Genomic DNA, 8,630 nt, shown 5'->3' with positions numbered 1-8,630 from the left:
ATGAGTATCTTAAAAGTTTAGATATAGTTAGGAATGTCCCAAAACACCTTTTTGATCTACTATGGAGAAGGGTCAAAGAGCGAGAAAGTTCCTACCTCAGTGCCTTTGTATTTGCCCTTTCTGCTACAGTTCTACATAGTTGCTGCTGCCACTTCATACGTGTCACATGGAAATATTAACTTATCAGTGAAGTCTTGCTGGACTATATTGTATAAAATAAAACCATCCATCCCCATCCTCAGCACTCCCTATCCACCTTACTCTGTTTTATTTTTCTCCAAAGCACTTACTTATTCTGTATCTACTTGTGCATTTGTTTATTGTTTGCCTCCTCTCTCATCGAAAGGAAAGACACTTTGTAGGTTTGGTTCGTGGCTGTATCCCACAGAAGAATGCTTGGCATATAACAAGGGCTCAATATGTGTTTACTAAACATGTGAATGATAAATGAATGAATTGTTGAAAATAAAAAATATAATTTCCCAATAAAAATTTAACAACATACCTGGAAAAAGTCAAAGAACTCTCTTGGGACAAAGAGCAAAATGTAAAGAGATGCAAAATATCAAATAATATAAGTTTAGAGACATAGATCAATCTAGGATGTCCAACATTCACCTCAAGAGGTTTCCCAAAAGAGAAGAGAGAAAATAAAGGATAGAAAGTATCAGAGGAAAATTTATGAGAGCTGAAGAAAGTCACAATCTTTTTTTTTAATTTTAATTTTTATTTATATTTTAAGTAATCTCTACACCCAAAATGGGGCTCAAGGAGATCAAGAGTCGCATGCTCAACTGACTGATCCAGCCAGGTGCCTGAGAGTCACCAATCTTAAAATTGAAGTTTCATCCAAGGATAAGATAAGATTCAAAAAGCTTTTAGAAAGAAAGTAGCAAGTCATTTACAAAAGAATGAGAGTAAGATTGGCGTTAGTCTTCAAATTACCAGCATTGGATGCTAAAGGGTAATAAAGTCATGTCTTAAAGACTTTGAAGAAAAATTATTTTGAAACTAAAAGTGTATACCTAAACTATCAAGCAAGTATTTATAACAAAATAAAAACAGTTTCAGGCATACAAAGAATGTGAAAAGTTACCTTCCATGAAGCCTTTCTGAAACAAAAAATAAGATGTACTTTAGCAAAATAAAAATAGAAACAAAAAAAAGAGGAGAAAATAAGATCCAGGCAACAGTGGACCTTATCCAGGAGACAGGTTTACAGCAGGTTTTAAAATCAATCCTAGAACAGGAAAACATCTTTAAAAGAAGGTAGATTCCCTTGTAACATATAATTAATAAAAAGTTGGATGAAAGGTGAAAACATAAATTGCTTTAATTAATAAGGAAAAAAAGCAATCAGAAACACCAGGAAAAACAAAAATCCACATAAGAAAGTCATATGATGAAAATCAAAATGTGATCTGATTTTAACCAATTTATGGAATATAAGAAAGATAATTCATTTGATCCTAAAATTTGGCATGGTTTTCATTGGCACACGTGTATGATATAGAATTATACCTCATTCTATGAAGTCTAATCATGCAATTTGGTTCTGTGGTGAACCATCTTAATATGAATACATAGTCTTAATACAAATGGGATTTTGATTTTTAGAATCAGTCTACAGACAGAGCGTGACTGACTTAATTATGGTTACAAAATTGAATGATATGAGGAGGTAGAGTATGTAGAAAGGTAGAGAGAAACATAGGAATGCTATTTTCCTCATTTCACATGACATGAGATCAGAGATGTTATCTAAAGATGATGCATCAAGAAACAAAAATTTGAGATGTATTATTCAAAGTTACAATGATAACTAAAAAAAAAACAAACCTAAAAACTGAAAAATCACTTAAAGATTAGGAAGCTGATGGGGTTAGGCATAGTATAAATGAACTACATATTTTATGTTTTGTATTGAAGGTTAATTGGCATGGTTTAAAGTGATTAAGTCAAGAAATAACAGAACTATATTACATAAAATATGGAATTAACTACCAAAATACTAAAAATAGAAATAGTATAAGGGGCGGGGCGCCTGGGTGGCTCAGTTGGTTAAGCGACTGCCTTCGGCTCAGGTCATGATCCTGGAGTCCCGGGATCGAGTCCCACATCGGGCTCCCTGCTCAGCTGGGGGTCTGCTTCTCCCTCTGACCCTCTTCCCTCTCGTGCTCTCTGTCTCTCATTCTCTCTCTCTCAAATAAATAAATAAAATCTTAAAAAAAAAAAGAAATAGTATAAGTGGCTACCTTCTGGGAGTGTGACTCACTGTGAAATGGGAATGTCAACTTCCACTTCTCATTTCATAATATCTGTTCGGTTTGGCTTTTCATTATCTCATATATATATATATATATATATATATATATATATATATATATTAAAAATCTCTGCTTTTTAAAAAGAGACCATTTGTGTTGGAAGATACTGGCCTATAATCTTCTCCCTTATGATATTTGATATGTCAGCATGAGATAAATCTAAGCAAGAAAATCCTACGAATGAATATTTGATTTTATTTTTCTGATTTTGTTTACAAGTGTTATGAGGACCTTTGGAAAGACAACAGAATTTGGTATTTAAAAAAAAAAAACAGAGATCTTAGATATATCTCTTAATAAATTTCCATGTCTCCATCTTCTCATCTTTCAGTGGGGTCCTTGCCGATGTTTTACTCCTTTATTCAGTGTCCCAAGGAGATAAGTTCAAATCCTAAACCATAGGAAGCACTGCTGGTGGTTGTTTTCAGACTGTGTGAACCAGGAATTGTGGAAAAGAACGGGGCAGTTTTTATGAATTTTCAGCACGCAAATGAATGTGCCAAACATTGTTTAAATTACACGGTGTGATTTCTAAGTCAACAGCGTCCATGCTCTTTGTGGCATAATCAAATTACTGCATGAAGAGCTGACTTACTGAACACTCTGCAGCCACCCACCCAGCTCACAACACACCTCAAAAACACTCAAGTGGGGTGAGGTGGTGGATGGAGAACTGTCTTCACAGAGACCTGTAGCCAGCCTCATCTTCCTATCTCAAAGACCTGGATTTTTGGCATTTTTCAACGGGCTCTGGATAACCACCCACTCTGTTGCATCAGGCTCTGAGAGGACAGTGGAAGGTGCCTTGCAAAATTCCTCTCTCCCCCCCACCCTCACATGCATGGCTTTCCTCTCTCTTAAACAAAGGGCTCTCCAGTTTCTCTCTCCAGAGTGGTGGTGTTTCCAAGGGGTACATGGGGTTGGGGTGGGGGTGGACAGGAAATCTACAGAAAATAGAAAACAAAAATGATTTGTGCAAATTCTCATCTGGGAAGCCGGCATTCCTGGTTGCCTGCATTTATAATATTAAGGGGGAAATTACAAATAAGGCAGTCAATGAGTTAGTATGAATCAGATCTTTGTTCTTTGGCAATTCCTGCCTGGAAAGCTGAGTTCAGCCTTCTCATTGACTTGCAGCATCAATATTATAGAAATGGCTTCAAAATGTGTCCAACGCCCTTTCTCCTCCCACCAGGCCAGAAAGAGTAGGAGAAGGTGGCCACACAGCTGGATCCCCTGTGGTCTGGCTTATGAAAGGGGCAAACTCTAAGCAGTGCCTATGTACTCCTCAAAAAATCTGGAAAAGAGATGAGAAAATGGTCCCATGGAGGGACCTGAGAACAGAGAAAGGGAGCCAATAAGAGTAATAGTTCTCCTGGCTCTGTTAGATGCCACCCACATCCATGGGCTGGATATTTTCTCTGAATGCCAAAACTGCCCTTCCCAGTCACCCTGCAGCCAAAGTGTAGCTTGAGAAGGCAGCCAGAAAATATTACAGCCCAGGCAAGCAAAGGAGTTTGACTGTGTACAAGACCATGGGGTTGAAAGAGAGAAAGGTAAATACATGTGTAGATCCATTTTGAAGTTCAAAATGCTTGCCCTTTTAACTCATTTGTCCTCCAGATAAATTTGTGGGGCAAGTCGATTTTCCCCATTTAATAAATTTTGACAGAGAAGTTCAGATTTGATTTGGTTCATAGCCATTCTGCACAGATAAGACTATCTCTTGGCCTTCTTGTATTGTGGTGTTTTCCCCAGAGCATATTACCAGTAGATGTCATTATCTGACCAGCAGATAAATGCTTGACAATAGAAATTCTAGCCACTTGGTGGGAAGGCAAGGTTCAGGGGGAGCTTTGCCAGAATCAGAAAGGCTTGAGACTTGTCTTCCCTACACAGAGCTGGAGGACTAGATTTCATATGATCTCCCAACATCTTATTTCCTTTCTCTTGGACACTCAATGACACCTCACTGCCGCTCAGATCTTCTATCTCAGTGAAGCCCCACTACCCTCAAAATGGAGGTGTTGGACCACATGTTTTCCCTCCAGATTTAAAATATAATTCCAAGGGGTTTATTTTTCTATTGTTAGTATGTTTTATTTTGTTGTTGTTGCTGTTGTTACTTAAGCCTCTCTGGTCATGAGTCTGCTACACATCCTAGAACAGGTGGGTTCGTATAGCTTCCATTCTAATTTTAATTTCTACATGAACGGAATAAACATGGCTGCCTTGATATCTCATTTTCCTGTGCTGATGGAAATTAAAATCCAGCCCCTCTCTCACTGGACAGCTTGCTGTTTTGATGCTCCTGCCATTATTAACATGGCAGCTGTCATAGCAGTTAGCCATGGAAAGACCCATTAGCTCATCTGATCCCGTCTCCCTGCCAGGACAGGATATAGGCCCTAAAAATGCTTCCTGGTCTAATGACTGCTTCAGGGTTTATTTATCCTAGGTTACAGCAAACATGGCTTCAAAAAACAGGAAATAAAGTCTCATCTTAGTTAATTATGATACCAGTTATAACAACATAGTGGAGGCTTTCTGGAAGCAAAACTTGCACTTCCATACAAGGCTGTGTTGGAACCTCATCTACTATCAGAGAGCTGGAGAGTGCAGCTGTGATAACTCTAATAGGACCTTGGGAATATTGCCTAGTCCTACCATTACATTTCATAGGGCCATCAGAAATAAAGAAAATTATATCTGTTTGTGCAGTTCTTAAATTGGTCCTAATTTACTGAGCTCCCTGTGGGCAAATTGTCTCATTTGCCTGTGATTGTGGCCAATACTTAAGAAATGCTTAAGACAGTTTTAATTAGTTAAGACTGATTGAAAAGGAGCCCTGGTTTATCATAGAAGAAGGGAAAGAGAAAGTGCACAAGGATTCTGGGTTCCTTTGTATGGGAGAAGCCTGGGTAGGTAATATCTCAGCTCAAATTCAAGAATCATTTCCCCTACTAATTACTACATTCTTAACAAGAATAAGAGCTAACACTGCATACTTACTACTTTGTCCAGCCCTGAACTAAACCCTTGGCATGCATTATCTCAGTTAACAACACTTAAGGGAGGTGATATTATTATTCTCATTTTGCTGAAAGAAAAAAATGAAGCCACAAGAAGTTAAACAATTTGCCTAAGGTCACATACAAGTAAATCTGAATTCAAATTCAAGTCAATCTGACTGGCTGAAGCCCATATTAGTGACCACAGTGTTATACTACCTTTCTGCCCTTGGTTTATTTTTGGAGAACCTGTGCTTTCAGAGAAGAGAAGTGAGAGGCGATACCATTGTTGCTATTCATGAGATAATTTTAACTCTTCTGCCATTTCTGAGAGGTGGTTGTTTTCCTTTTCCACCCTCCTTGGTCCTCAACTGACCCTCACCAGGTCTCCCATTGCTCTACTCTTCCACTTTCTCCTTTTAGCCTCTTTCCTATTATAACACTACATGATGGGTGAACTAGAAGCAGTCATGGTCAATAACCTAGGCTAACTCCACTTTCTTTCCATTCCTGCCTCAAGTTCAGGAGAAGAAATCATCTCTTGGGTGTTACCTTCCATGGCGGAGGGTCTAGCAACAATTAATATTTGCATGCAGTTCATCCAGACTCTCAATGTCTTATTGGATAAACAAGACAACATATACATTAGGCCAGGTGGGATTATTAACCTATTTTACAGATAACAAAACTGAAGCTCAGAAATCAAATGGTGTCAAATCTAATTTCAAATCTCATCTGTTTCCCGCCAAACTAATCTCTAATGAGAATTGAGCCTGCCTGTTCATGATATCTTAAAGAGGTGATCTGCTCCCTCCGGGATTTCAAGGTCCAACCCAGGCAGCACTGATGTCATTCATGTAAGTGAGGTTTTCTTGGTAAGCAAAGGCTTTCTGTGAGATCTCATTTTATGTGGGCATCGCATCACTCTTCTCCTTGTATGTAAATCACATTATTTTGATTTCTTTTAGTTGTTTCTGTATTGCTTTAAACACTGTCTTGATATGAAGGGGAAAATATAAGGTCTTAGGTATCAATACAAAGTCTATCAGCATGTCTAAAAGGAAATATGTGCATCATTACAGAGCATAAAGAACAGTGAGATGCAAGTCGAAAGACCTGGAATCTAGCACAGATGACCCAGTGAATTCTAGGAAACCTCGAGAGCGTCTCGCAAGCTCTCCAAGACTCCATTTCTGCAAAGGTAAAAACAGTGGTGGGATAGACGATTCATGTAGAGTCTCAGCATTAAAAAAAAAAAAATCAGTGTTTTTAGGATTCTTGGCCCTGCTGACCCTGATCTAAGCAAGGGAAGTGTATTCGTTCTAAACAATTGCTATTGTAGAAGACCTGGTTGTTTTCTTTATGGAGTGGCCAGGCAAAAACGTATAGGTAAGAAGGTGTCCAAGAAACAGAACATGTGCTGAGCCAGAGTGGGCTGGTCTGTGGGGGAAAGAACAGGAGTGCTGAGAACCTTCCCTGAGGAGAGTGCTTTGAGCCCACTTGATGATGCTGGTGACTCTCCATGGGTGGTCCTCCAACTCTCTTTCTTCTAAGAAACCTGTTATGAAATGGGCTTAGCAGGATTAACTCATCCAAACAACGTGTAATAAGCCCTTCTATGTTCCAGATATTTGATAAGAGCTAAAAATAAAAGATAAAACAATATCTGTTCTTCGAGCTTACAGTTTATCAGGGAACAAGAAACTAGATGATCCACATTTTTAGTGGAGGCTTCTCAAGTGTTAGACGAGGGAAAAGTTAGGGAAACTAAATCTGATGATCTCTGAGGATCCTTTCATCTCCAAAATTTGTGTAATTACTCTTTCTATTTGAACATCACACTATCTAGGGCATTTTTTGCAGATCAGATTCTCCTCATTTGCCTCCTCACAGCTTGAAACACTGTATTTGAAATCCTACTATTCCTTCCTTTGTGGTTCAACAGGATACATTATTTTACACCAACTAACCATGGTCTTCAACCACTGGATGTTACGGTAAGTGCTGGCTCCCCATCTACATAAATAGCTCCTTGAGGGCAGAATCAGGACTCTTGTCTATTTTATTTGTTCCACAATACCTAACCCAATAGTAAGCACCTCAAATCTGTTCTCCAAATGTTGTAGTCCTTCCCCAATCTGGGCACATGGTAGAATCTCACTTCCCTGTGCCCTTGAAATTGGGAGTAGCCTTAGGACTTGCTTTCACTGATGAAATTTGAGCATTTCTGGCAGAAGCTTGGAGAGCCCATGCACAGTTTCAACCATTCTGTTTTTCTCTCTGGCATGTGCCAGGTGACAGCTGCTTATCATCCTGGGGCCAGAGTCACTCAGATGCTATTGAACATAGTCCCCCAGCTGTCACAACCACCAACAACCTGTGACCTTCATGCAGTGATGTTGATGAGTAAGAAGTGTTGCTTCCAGCCAGTGAGGTTTGGTGTTTGCCTCCACAGCATAACCTAGTCCAGACTGACTGCTACAGGAGTGCTCAGCAAATATTCGCTGAGCTCTGGACCAATGGCTTCATCATAGCAGATAAGGTAAATAAATCAGGTTAGCTATGCCCTGGGGAAAAGCCCACCTCCATTGGAAACAACTTTGCTAGCTCTCTCCAATAAGCTGTTGTGCTTGTTTTTAGAAAAGTATTGACATTTCATATCTTTTGGCATTTCTTTCACTTTGAGTCCACTTTACCTTAGCAGGAAATGTCTGTCTTTGCTTCTGAGATGTTCACTTAATCTGTCTACCCATTCTGGTTTCCTCATCTAGAAACCAAGGGTAAGACTAGAACTCCGTTCTGAGGGTTATTGAGGACATAAAAAGGTAATGTTCCTTAATAATAAGGAAGCATCTTTATATTTTGTGCTTTTAAAAGTAGCTTCAAGATAAGTGAGATCATTTTCTCATGCACTTAGCACAGTAACTAGAACACAGTAAGTCTCCAAAAAGAAAGATAACTCTAAGAAAACAAAAGGATGAGGATGCATTCATTCCGGGCAGTGGGACATAAAAGGGAGCTCTGCCAGGGTTCAGCTTCCAGGAAATTCTAAAGTGCTTGCCCAGAGCACAGCGATGCAGGCACTGGCCCTCACCCACACCATGATGATTCATTTTCCAGATATCAGAACTTGCCTAAGCTTCAGCAGTTAAAAGTGCTCTCTGAACAGTGCTCAGTTAGCTTCTTGAGAAGCTTAGGCGACCATGGAGAGTGAGGGGTAGAATGAAATGAGCAGCTCATTCTTCCTGGGCTGAGTTGCAGGGGTAGCCAGAACTTTGGAGGTGATTGGCTT

The sequence above is a fragment of the Mirounga angustirostris genome, unplaced genomic scaffold, assembly GCF_029215605.1.
Source record: "Mirounga angustirostris isolate CCGP_5_RB_7025 unplaced genomic scaffold, mMirAng1.0.hap1 SCAF_13, whole genome shotgun sequence".
NCBI classification, from domain to species: Eukaryota; Metazoa; Chordata; class Mammalia; order Carnivora; family Phocidae; genus Mirounga; species Mirounga angustirostris.
The sequence above is the reverse complement of the archived record's forward strand: the minus strand, read 5'-3'. Positions refer to the sequence as shown.